The sequence below is a fragment of the Rousettus aegyptiacus genome, unplaced genomic scaffold, assembly GCF_014176215.1.
Source record: "Rousettus aegyptiacus isolate mRouAeg1 unplaced genomic scaffold, mRouAeg1.p scaffold_m13_p_8, whole genome shotgun sequence".
NCBI classification, from domain to species: Eukaryota; Metazoa; Chordata; class Mammalia; order Chiroptera; family Pteropodidae; genus Rousettus; species Rousettus aegyptiacus.
Genome location: NW_023416311.1, coordinates 60,948,473 through 60,962,401, shown reverse-complemented (window position 1 = coordinate 60,962,401; position 13,929 = coordinate 60,948,473).

Genomic DNA, 13,929 nt, shown 5'->3' with positions numbered 1-13,929 from the left:
TAGCTGCTTGGGTACGAAAATGGTGAAGATGAGTTGTTATGATGTCTTTGTGTGTTGCTGTAAGTCTGTAGTAAAAATATCTAGAAATAAAACTACTGAGTCAAGGGGGAAAAATGGACAAAGAACTTGAATAGCACTTTTCCAAAGATGATATACAAATGGCCAACAAACTAATAAAGAAATTTTTAATATCATTAATAATTAGAGATAGGCAAATGAAAACCACCATGAACTACTACTTCGCATTAATTAGGATGGCCAAAAAAACAAAAAACAAAAAACAGACAATAACAAAGGTCAGTGAGGATGTGGAGAAATTAGAACTCTTGTGCACTGATGGTAGGATTGTGAAATGGTACAACCACTATGCGAAACTATATGGCAGTTCCTCAAGAAATTAAAATTAAAACGACCACATGATCTAGAAATTCTACCTAAAAGAATTGAAAGCAGGGTCTTGAAGAAATAATGGTACATCTGCGATCATAGCAGCATTATTCCTAATTGCCAACAGGTGGAAGAAATCCAAATACCTATCAATGAATGAATGCATAAATATATATATATATATTACATACACACATATATACATACACATATATATACATATATAGTCATATTTTGTGCCTATAACATTTATATCTTAAAGAGATGCAGCATGGATAAACTTTGAGGATTCATGGTAAGTGAAATAAGCCAGCTATGAAAGGGCAAATACTATATGATTCCACTTATATGAGGCATCTAAAATAGTCACATTCATAGATACAGGAAATAAAATGGTAGTTACTAGCAGCTGCAGGGTGGGAAAAATAGGGGAGTTTTTGTTGAATGGGTATAGCGTGTCAATTAAATGATGAAATTCTAGAGATCTGTTGCATAACAGTGTGAATATACTTAACACTACTGAATCGTACACTTAAAATAGTTAAGATGATCAATTTTATGTTTTTTTACCACAATTAAAAATATAAAAAAGAATTAATAACTTAACATGTATTAGCCATTAGAAAAGATTTTGCCAAACTTCACTATTAAGAATTGACTTAAAATAATTTTTAAAACATATTTTTAAAAATTTTTGAAAGAACAATATAATTTCAAACTATTTTTTATAGTGGAAGTCAATAGCATACACAAAGTTTTAGTTTGAAAAATGTGGGTAATTGTTGTATTCCTCTGAAAAAGAAGGCAGTTGGGCAAATCAGAAATTGTTCACTTTATCCTAAGATATTATCTACTTACATTTGGTGTATTTTTTTATCTAGCCTGATTAGAATGCTTATCATTTTGTTTCTGATATTTTTAACTATCTAGCTATTAATTTGTCTTTACTTATCTATCCACCCACACATTCACCCTTCCATTGATCCCATCTACATATACATAATTTTTCTCCTTCCTTTGCTTCCTTTCACCCTGCAATACCTGTGGTGCTTACCATGGCCATATGCTCCAAAATGTTTTAAATCTCTGAGAACTTAAAGGAGATTTATTAAAAATTTTTAGGAATTATCATAATATTTGATGAGACAATGGACATATCTTGTGCTTTACCTATTTATATAATTCCCCAAGTGGTAAGCTATAGCAAATGGGACTCTCCTTTTCTTAGTCTAAATGACAAAAGGTAGCTAAATTGTGATTCACAATGTATGATCTTCCCCCTTACTATTATTAATTGCATTTGCTGTTCTTCACACTAGTTGCTGTGTCAGGACAACTGCATATTTTGCACAGTGCTCTCTAGCAAATGTTTTGAAATTTACCCTCCAGAGACCATCTGCTATAAATGGGTTTCAGTGCAGTTAATGAATATTTTATTACTCTCTCTCCTTTTTTTTGGTCTACAATAAAAAAATGGGTTAAGTGTAAAGTGTCAAATTAACAGAAATGTTTCATTGAACCATTCATTCTCTGAAAATTTTTTGTTAAATATATGTGTGTAATTTATTTAATCAATTTGCTAATGCAAATACATATCAGGGAAAACATGAATGACTCAATATAAAATGTCTATTATTTTTTAAGCATAATTCTGGCACTATAAATATGTCACTTTTGATTGACTTGAAATAAAGCAGTCATTGACTGGTCGAATGAATCTGATAGGCCGTATGTTCTCTAGAAAGTCAAATGCCTTAAGAAAATTCTCAGCAATGAAATTATTTACTCCACACCATTTTTCTGGTGTCACTATGTGACCATCTTTTGCCATGTGGCCATGCAAAATAGTGCTGAATTTCTCTGATTATTTTATATTTGCCTTTTAGAGAAAAATTATGTGGTCTGGGTCACATTTGTGGCTTTAGCCTTCCAAATTCCTCCTTTCTAGAATAATGCAGAAAATTACTCTGTTACTGGTAGTTAAACAATGTGACATAACATCATATCATTGCATTCCAACAACAGCATATGTTTTCTATGGCTTTAAAAACAGATGAGGTGAAATATTATGTGAGATTTGCTGAGTTCATACTGCTTTTGCCACAAGGTATGATTAAAGAACATTTATTGAAGATCTACTATGTGTCTGATACAATATTAAAAATTTCACATATATTATTTCATTTTATCCTCACAATCACACTGGAATATAAGAACTGATATCATCTACAATTTATAGTTGACGGTGTTCAGGTTCAGAAAGGCCAAGCAATTTACCAAGGCCACACCCCTTACAAGCTGAGATTTGAGTCAGTCTAATATGAAAGCCTAAATATTTTCTATTTTATCATGTGGAGCTATTTATTAGTAGCTCTACATACCATGAATACAGTTATTTTTAAATTAGAGTTTAAAAATTCACTTTACCTTTTAAAAAGAAAATAGAAATGTGAAGAGAAACTTATGAGTTCTTATGTGATAAACATTATGTAAGAGATTTTCAAATACTTTCTGGTGTGTAATAAATAAAATTAGGTTATTTCTACAGTAAATATGATAGATGTGATTGGAATTCTGAATTCTAGACTTTATTCCTAGTTATTATGGCTTATATTTTTCTCAACTAAGGCAAATAATTGATTATTTTAACACCATGGAAACACTATATATAATGCACATTTTGCTTTTAATCATGGACTGAACCACTTTGTCCTTGCTGGTTCTATTCATTCACTTACCAAATATTTATTGAATGCATACTATGTGCCAGGCATCCTTTAGGTGCTAAAGTTAGGCAGAAACAGAAATATCTGCCCCTATGGAACTTACATTTTACTGAATTTTATTTCTGGAACCAACTCATATACTACATCGAAATATATTAGTTATAGACAATATGCCTATCTGATAACTTTCACCATTAGCTTAATTCAAGATTTCAGGATCATCAAAACAACAAACTTAAGGTGTATCACAATCTGACAATTGGTAAAACAATTTCTTCCATTTTTAAAATCCATTTCTTTATGCTGAGACATTTAGTTGAAACAGACTTTCCTTTGGTCAACAAATAACATCAAAAGCAAATTCTGAGATAGAGTAGGTGGCTATGTTGCTGAGCTTCTTTTAATTTGTTCTTGGCAGTCATGTTTGTTACGATTCTTTGCTTTCTGATTCCTACCTCTATGCCTAAGGCCTTAGGCACCTGCTTTACATGGGTCTCATTATTTCTTGCTTTCTTTACATTTGCTCTTTCTCATATTTATTTCCACTCTTAGTGACCTTTCTCTCAGTTTCTCCATTATTTTCTTGCATCTGAATTCACGACATGAAAAGATTCAAAGTCATTGTGTGTGTGAATGTCTAGTTTCTGTGGTTATAATGCTATCAGAAAATATTGTAATGTTTCAGCATATCTGTTGAGCCGTTACAAGTTTCATTCAGCTCTTAAAATTTATCATTACATATATAAGTCAATTGTCTTTATTCTCTGATTACTTAAAAATTTAAAAAAGAGAAATGTATAGAATATAAGGGGAAATTCCTCACAAAGTGTAAGTATTTTACCCCTCCCAATCAAATGCACACAACTCAGAAACAAAATGGGGATGGAGGGAAGATAACTTTCAAGAAAGATATTTAGGTGCTTTTTCTTTAATCTAAAACACATGAGCATGAAAACAAAACTATTGTTGTGTAGAAAGCAGACTGTTTTTAACCTTTGCTGCTGGTTGGTAACTGACATAGGAAGGAAGCTTGGATCCCAAGACTATTGGGTACAAGAAGTGAAATTCTCTTCCTGCTAAAGCAACTGCATCAAAGAAAAGGACTTTTAAAAATTTCTGTAGTAGTAGACTTGCTTACAAAATTTGAAACTTAGCCTGAAATTGAAGTGTTTGCTTATATCTGTGCATTAGAAAATAGAAATAGAAATAACTTGTTATATAGAATTACAATTGGTGAATACTCTGAACTTTTAAAACTAAAACATTGAACAATATGTTATTAGTCTATCAAGTTTCACATGGACAAGCAAACAGTTGACATGAGTTGGATTGGATCAGCCTGATAAGGGACACAGATGATAAGAGACAGATAATTAAAGAGGAAATGGACCATGCTAGAATAGCAACAGAGATATTCTGCCAAGCTACAACCCAATTATAGACCAATATTTTATCGGACATTTATTTCTATATTAATTTATTAGGATTGCATAATTTATTAACATATGGCACTATAATAGATGTCAGAGATATAGCAGTAAACAAAAAACATATAATTTCTTCCTCACAAAACTCAAACTTTAGTTATTTATGTATATTTTTGGTAGTTTGATAATATTTGTGTAGTGGTAGAGTCTCTCTGCCTTTACAAATTGAAGAGATATATGACCTTACTCTGAATTAGGCTTTGGCTTAAGGGAATGTTGTGGCTGGTTTGACCTATATATACCATTAAAACTTTCTCTGTATCTGGGTGTCAATGTGCTCTACCATCCTACCTATAAAATACAGATGCCCAATAAAATGTAAGCAAAAGTCAATTGATAAGGCTTCCAGAATGGTTCTTCATCTGAGAGATATATTTCCCTTTCGACTTGTTCCTTCCTCCTTCCTGCTATACAGAACATGGATATGGTGGCTGGAGCTGAAGCAGCCATTTTCAGACCACGAGACAACTTGAAGATAGAAACGATATTCTAGAAAGGTAGAATGGAAAAACGGAAGGAGCCTGGTTCTCTGGTGAAATCTTAGAGTGCCCATATATCAGGAAAGCCTGCCTCCAAATTTCTTCTAAATGAAAAATGAAGTCATTTATTCACCTTACTGAAGTTCTTTCTGGTTCTTAAAAATATGCTGTTCTTTCTAAACCTGACAGATATCCACATATATAGAGAAAAGACATAAATTCTATTACAAACATGAATTTATACACATATTGAATTGTTACTCCAAATGTGGACTTGATTTTTTCAACCAAAACTTCCATACACTTTACCACTTTGGGTTTATAAAGGTCTCTGTGGAAAGACTGCTTTGAGGGACTTTAACAAAAGATGTCTAACCAGAGAAACTGGTTGACCATTATAAGCAGGTTTTAGCATTCAGGAGAGACAAACCAGACAAGAAAAGCCCCTTACTCAATGATGTTCAAGATAAGCTACTCCTGTGTGTTACTTTTACATTTGCTTTGATTTCAGTTTCATCATTTTATAAATTCTTATTATGTATCATCTATACCACAAATTTTATAATCTCCATTGTTTATGAGTATTTTCTCCATTCAGTGCAATTAATCTTGCAGATAAGAGCACTTTCTCTTTATGCTATTTTAGCTGCCATGCTCAGACTAACAGGATACTGAAATATTATCAACTAAGTGATCGTATGACCCAGGCATCCTTGTGTAGTGAATAACACATGGTACTTTGATTTTATTGGAATATTTAAAGTTTCTTTGTTTTAAAAAAGGTGTTTTATGAGCACTTCTTATAGGATATGTGTTTTCTAATAAGGCATAGAAGTTTCATCTTTCATTGCAATTTATAAAAGCAGTTTTAGAAGAGTGTTTTTATAGGAGATCTCAGTGACAAATGTAGTAATGTTATTAAACATGTTGCTCTCTATTCTTCCATTCAGCAGATATTTTTTGAGCACCCACTACCTAGCAAGCATTAATCTAAGCTAGAGGAGAGGAGAGAGGTGGATAGGCTGGAGTGGATAAGGCAAAGATTGTACTACAAAAAGCTATTCTAATTTGGAAAGCATACTATAAACAAGTATGCAAATGTATAATATAATTCTAGATAATGACAGTTAAAAGTTCTAGAAAGAAATTAAAGCAGGATGGAAGGAGAGAGAACAATGGGATGAGAACGATTTTTTGACCTGGAAGTAGCAAAGCCAGCAACACAAAGATCTGGAAAATGGATTCCAGGACCAGAGTTAGAAATGGTTTAGCTTTATTCCAGAAACAATCAGAAGGCCAATGTGCCTAGAAGGCTGTGAGTGAGGCAGAGTGGTAGGGGAGGAGCACCCAGAGGGAAGCAGAGAGAACATTTTCAGGACTTAGGAAGTGAAAGTTAAGAATTTATTTTTTATACCAAGGGTAAAGATAAATGACTGGAAAGTTTTAAGCAGGGCAATGCATTGTCAGAATTACATATTAAATTGTTCTTCTGGCTGCAGGGTAAAGGATAGAGTATTTGAGAGCCTAGGTGGAAACTAGGAGTTTAGGTAACAGTTGACTCGGGTGAGAAATAATGTAGACTAGACTAGGGGAATGGTGGTGAGAAGTGAAAAGAGGCCAAATTCAGAAAATACTTGGTGAGTAAAATTGAGATTTGCTGACACAGGGGGTGTGGTGAGCAGTTCTATTTTCAAAGTCAACATACAGAGCAGATGAAATCCAGAGGGACATTAACAAAGAGAGGTAATGAATAAAATGTTCTCATTTCATGCTGAAAATCACAGCTTTCCTTAAAAGTATTGGTCTCTCAACTGAATGACCTGTCAGATAATAAAAGGGGTCATAGACTGCTTTATAAAGAATTCTTATTTGTGGCTAGTAATTCTTTTAAGTGTCTAATCAAAAACAATGATTATTTTTATGATGATCATATTTTGTAAACGGTGTAAATCATTTAGATTCTAAATCACACATGTTGAATGCTTTTGTTTTTATTTTGCCTCTGACTTTTTCTTAGTCCCCTGGCAACTGGCAATTTTAATTATAGTAAGGAAACAAAAAAAAAAAATTGACAACTTAGGTTGAAAGTACTCTCTTAGAGCAGGATGCTAGCTATACTTTATTTTTGAGTTATGGAGTACCATCAGAAATGTAGACATTCAGAGAAAGAAGCGTGTATCAGAAGATTGACAGCTTTGTGGATGGCTTGAAAAGCAGAAGATATAGTTTTAAAAAAACATACCAAAGAAAAGGAATGAAGCTTTCCAAGTGCAGAGAACTCAGTGATTAAGCATGTTGTCAATAGATTGTGACAATAGACACACAAAGAGAGACTGGTATTTTATATACAAGACTATTGCACCAGATAGACAAGCCACATCTACTAATTTTTCCACTAGGTTTGATTAGTTTACTCCATTTCTTCTACAATAAACAAAACTAGCATTTAATGGTATTTATTAATTCCGCTGGGTACATCTATCAAATGGCTGATTTGAAATAGATCACAGTGAGAGATAAATCAATTGGTGATGGATAGATGATAAATAGATAATGATTGTCAATGAAACAATTGTGGCTAGACTGCTGTAGCCACAAGGAGGTGATAATATTTAAGGTGCCGTTGTGTAAAATTCCTGGTTTATTTTTTACATGACAGTTCTTATGTAAGCATTTTTTGTAATTTTAGAAATTAAAGACTTAAAAGGAACAAATAAATAAAATAACAGATCATTTGGAAGCACTTAGAGTTTAACTCAATTCTCATTAAAAATCTCAATGTAAGAATCTTCTAAAAATGAAGCATGATCAAATAGCATCAGCAACAGTTTTTGCCAAGGTAAAACCTGAACTTCCTAACTTAAGCTAGGGTATCAGGTACACTGTTCATCTTCAGTTACCTTACAGAGCAGTCAGGGATGAACAGGAGTTGGATTGTGAATACCATCCTAGTAGCTACTCATTAGCTGATTCATGTGTTTCTCAGGTCAACCAGTAAGAGTAAAATACTCCAGATAGTTTCTGACCCCAGGAAGTGCTACCCTTATCTCCTGTAAGTTTTGAAATGAGATCTAATATTTACTTTATAATCTTGGCTAAAGCACACTCTGTTTTCTGATAGAAGCTGAATCAAAATTATTGGTCCAGCTAGTGACTCTAGGTACTCTAGAAGTCTAGATTGTTTTGAGTCCAGTACAAATACATTTACGAGAAAAATTACTACCCTAATCTAACCACAAATGTCCTTATCACATAGCTACTTCTCTCTCTGCTGATGAATTAGAACCACACAATTTACAATCCTATTTCCTGCGAAGTACTTTCTCTAATATGTTTCTCTTTTCACCTTTGTCTATAGTTCTGATGGACTTATTTATAACTTTTATATTCTTATATAAATAGTAGCTATAGTTCTACTATTAAATAATATCTATTTAAAATTTTGGATGATTGTTTTTATTGTGGTTACTGATAATGGTAAGAAAAATTAACAGAAAGTTGACAGATTTCTTCATATGCTTTTGAAATACAGGTATTTGCCTCTGCCTTCCAACCTCTTCAAATGAATTGTGCTTTATATCTTCATTATCATATTTGATGTAAATATTAAGATACAAGCATTTATATGAGATATAAACTGCATTTACTACAAGTGTTGGCAAGGATGTGAAACAATTCTTTTACACTGCTGGTTGGAATATAAAATGTTTGAACCACTTTGGTAAATAGTTTGGCAGTTTCTTAAAATTTTAAATATAGCTGTATCAAATGACTCATTTATTCCACCTTAAGTATTTATTCAGTGTGCAAATATACCTATCTATCAGAGATTTTATTGCTAATGTGCATAGCAGATTTATTTGTAACAGCCCCAAACCGGAAACAACACAAATGGCCATCCACAGGTGAACAGATAAACAAATGTGGTATATTCATACAACAGAATAATATTAAGCATTTAAAATAAATGAATTATTGATGCATGCTACAATGTGGATGAATCTCAAAATTATTATACTTAATGAAAAGAGTACATACTGTATGATTTCATTTATACAAAATTCTAAAAAATACAGCCATTTGTCTTTTAACAATAGCATATGTTATGAGAAATGTATTGTTAGGCAATTTTGTTGTGCAAACATCAGAATGCACTTGCACACCTAGATGGTATAGCCCACTATACACCTAGACTATATGATATAGCCTATTGTTCCTAGGCTACAAAACTATAGAGCATGTTACTATACTAAATACTGTAGGCAACAATGGTTAAGTATCTGAATATATATATATATATGTAGAAAAGGTACAGTCAAAATATGATATAAAAGATTAAAAAAAGAGTATACCTATAAAGGGCACTTACCATGAACGGAGCTTGCAAGACTGGAAGTTGCTCTGGGTGAGTCAGTGAGTGGTGAGTAAATGTAAAGGCTTAGGATATTACTGTGCACTGCTGTGGGCTTTATAAACACTATCTACTTAGGCTATATTCACTTTATAAAAAAATTTTTTCTCCTTTTTTTTAATGTCTTAATAATATTTCGTTGTATATATGAACCATAACTTTTTTATCCAATTGTCTGTTGACGGGCTTTTAGGTTGCTTCCATATCTTGGCTATTGTAAATTGTGCTGCCATGAACATAGGGGTGCATAGATCTTTATGAATTATTGTTTTTGTTTTCTTTGGATAAATACCCAGAAGAGAAAGAGAAATTGCTGGGTCAACAGGTATATCCATTTTTAATTTTTTGAGAAACCTCCAGACTGTTTTCCACAGTGGCTGTACCAATTTTGAAATCCCACCAACAGTGTATGAGAGTTGCCATTTCTCCACATCCTCGCCAACATTTGTTGTTCTCTGATTTATTGATGATAGCCATTCTGGCAGCAGTGAGGTTATTATGCTGAATGAAATCAGACAGACAGAGAAAGATAAATACCATATGATTTCACTTATATGTGCAATCTAAGAAATGAAAAGAACAAACTAATTAAAAACAGACTCACAAATACATAGGGCAATTTGGTGACATCCAGAGCAGAGAGTGGTTGTGGGGCTGGGAGAAAGAGGTGAAGGGTTAAAGAAGTACAAGTTAGCAGTTGATAGGTGGTCACGGGGTTGGGGAGCATGGCATAGGGAGTGAAGTTAGCATTAATGTAATGGCTAGGTGGAGGGCCAGAGGGGAGAAAGGGCAATTAGGGAGATCTTTTTTATAAATTATATAAATGTCTATAACCAATGTACTATATACTTGAAACTAATAATAAAATAAAATTAAAAATATATATTTTCTTTAATAATAAATTAACCTTAGCTTACTATAATGTTTTTATTCATAAACTTTTATAAACTTTCATTTTTTTAGCCTTTCAACTTTTATAAGATAGCTTAAAACATAAACACATTGTACAGCTGTACAAAGATATTTTCTTTCTTTATATCCTTATTCTATGAGATTTTTTTCTATTTAAAAAGATTTTATTTTTATTTTTGCTTTTTAAACTATTTTTGTTAAAAACTAAGGCACAAATACACATAGTCTAGGCCTACACAGGGTGAAGATCATTAATATATATCACTGTTGTCCACTTCCACATCTTGTCACACCAGGTTTTAGGGGGCAATAACATGAGTAGAACTGTCATCTTCTGTGATAACAATGTCTTCTTCTGGAATACCTCCTGAGGGACCTACCTGAGGCTCTTGAAGAGATATCACTCTTTTCAGAAATATGTCCATGGTCGTTTGCTTGGTTTATTCTTTTTTTCATAATAGACTTGTTCATAGGCAGATAATACACCATAAATATTCTTCTCTATTAATGAAAACTTTTGGGAGGGAAGTTTCATGTTTTCAAACTTTTTAAAGACCTTGTTGAGGCCTTTGAAAGCTTCTGCTAATCTTTTCACTGTGAACTTTCCTGAAGGTTCTTTTTCCTTCTCCTACAGTTTCCTTTGCTCTTGCTTCTTCAGCTATGCATTCCTGTTCCAGTTACAAACACTCCTCAGTCAATTCCTCAGAGCCCACCTCTAGATGCTCCTCAATGTCATCCTCATCCACACCCAGGTTAAAGTTGTTTGTCATCTCAACCACAACTGTGTTGATTTTGCAACCTCCTCATCCTTGGCAAATCCTTTAAAGTCATGTGCTACAATATCACTAGGCTACAGAAAATTTTCAGCTCCATTATAATATTACAGGACCACCGTCATATGTGTGGTTCATCATTGATGAAAATGTTATGCGGTGCATGATTATATGCAGAAAGCAGATCAGTGGTTGCCTGGAGAACCAGGTAGGGGTGGGGTTGGTCATGGGGAAATGAGGGATTACCAAGGAGCACAAGGAAATTTTGAGAAGTGACGAATATATTCGCTTGGTTTTGGTGATATTTTCATGGGAGAATACACGTTTCAATATATGTAGTTTATTGTATGTCAACTATACTTTAAAAAACTCATTTAATACAATTTGAAAAATGATAGGATGTAAGAAAATTGCTTGTTTTTGAAGAAAAGTATTTATACTTCAGCCAAAAATCATAATACTGAAGAAATCTTAGCATTTGTTAATACATTCAGAAGACAAGTTACTTTTTAAAAAATGATGCAAAATGCCAAATGTCAGTGAATATAAGTCACTGGTAATGCTCTCTTGTCTATCCACAATGACAAATTTTTAGTTACAGAGTTTATATGGATGTTTCAAGGAGTTAATCTTAGAGATATATAAATGAAAAAAAAAAAACATGCATAACCTTTACCTCTCTCTGTTCAGGTCAAATACCATATTTGGTCTCTGATTTGCTTCATTTTGGTTCCATCTCTATCAAAAAGCAAAAGGGGCTTTCACAGTGAAAACTAACCTCCTTTATAATGAAATCTGAATCTGCTACTCACTGTTATTGCCTAAGTCCCAATTATGCATTATGTAGTGATAATAATAGTCACTTTGGATAGTACTCACAACTAGGAATAATAAAATTATATTCTAGAAAGCATCTTCATTTAATGCTCCTCAGTCATGATGTGCTTCAGTGTGAAGAAGCTTTTTTATTCAGTATGAATATACCCCTTTCTTGGTAGTAGTCTCAGTACTATCATATATCTTTCCCTTTACTTTATGATGAGACTAAAAAAAAATAATAATAATAAAAAAAAAACCTCTTTTATTTGTTTGTATTGCTAATATTTTTTGTCATCTGAGCATTGTACTGTGTCATTCAAGTTTAGTTCTAATTGGAATGCAGTAATACTTGTTATTAGAATATAATGTAAAAGGAGCCACAGTACATAGGCTAGTATTTAGCTGTAGTTCCCCTTTGTATTGTAAGAACCTTCTTTGTTCCCGGCATTTACTATTTTCAGACAGAAACTCAGTAGGGAATTTCAAGTCTTCTAATACTTTGATATCCAACTGAGAAGATGTGTGATACAGGTGGGATTAAATATCCAAATCTCGTCTATGAGTAAGTGTCTTTCTTCCAGGCATTAAAAGAAGTCAATTGATAACTAGTTAAGAATTCTGGCTACCTCCAGGGACTTCACCATTTAGTAACTTACTCAGGAGAGATAAAATATAGCATAAAGTTTGCAAGCACAAATGTAAGGGCATGCAACCTGTGCAGTCACACAGTGCTCTGAGCTTGGAAACATTCTGCATTTGGTTTAATGCTCTATTGTTGACTATTGAAGCTCAATAATTTTTGAACAAGGGGTCCTACCTTTTTGTTTTGTACTAGTCTCACAAATTAGGGAGGCAGTCCTACTTAGGGCTCAGACTATTTATAAACTGTACTGTGTGACCTTCTAAGAACCTGTTTCCTCATCCATAAAATGGAGGTAATTATTGTAGTGAATTCCCAGGATTGTTTTTAGTTGTATATAAGAAAGAATTTAGCTTAATGTCCAGCACATAATAAATGCTGAATAAATATTGACTATTACCTTTTTGTTATTGAATCATCTGGATCATTACTATGTGCAATGTATGTTAACTTTTAATATATACATGTATATATGATAATTTAAAATGGATTATGCATATCAGTGACTTACACACTGTTCTCATGGGTTTCCTCAGGAGAATTAAGACCAACACACTGAATTTTATTACATCTTATGCTTCAGAACAACTGATGATCAAAAAGATCTTAGTGTTTCTCTCAGCTTGACTAAACTTTAGACAGGCTTATTCCTGACTCTGGATCTTTGACCTCCCTTTTCAGAGAGCACTCACTTTAGAAAACTTGCAATTTTAAATTCTTTCTCTGCCCCTTTGAGATATAAATCTCTCAGACTTTTGCCAGTTTTACAACCCCAGAATATCTTTCTCAAGGACCTGGGAACCTTGCCTTTGAAATGTAAACATCAAGGGAAAAAGTACCTCTATGTCCTAGTCCTGGTCAGAAGGTAGGAGCCTAACTTCAATAAGCAACAATTAACAAACATAGATGAACTAATTACATTGATTAACCTTCTCCTTACATCCTTTAGACCTTTTTTTACACTGGCTTACCCTAATACTTAAAAACCCTCTGCTTTTTGTTTCAGTGGAGTTGAGTTCAGTCTCTCTCCCCTACTGCAACAGCCTTAAATAAAGTCTTCCATGCCTGTTTAATTCTGGCCATTAATTTTTTCTTTAACACTGAGGACACTTTAAGGGTAGGCTTTATGACAAACTGTTTGAAAGTGTAACTAGAAAACCAAGCTGTATCAATTCAAATCCTGGTCATACCAGTTATCATCTATCATGCTTACTGGTGCTTGGACAAATATCTTAACCTCTCTGAGTCTGTTTTCTCATTTGTATATTAGAAATATTAATAGTACTTACTTTACA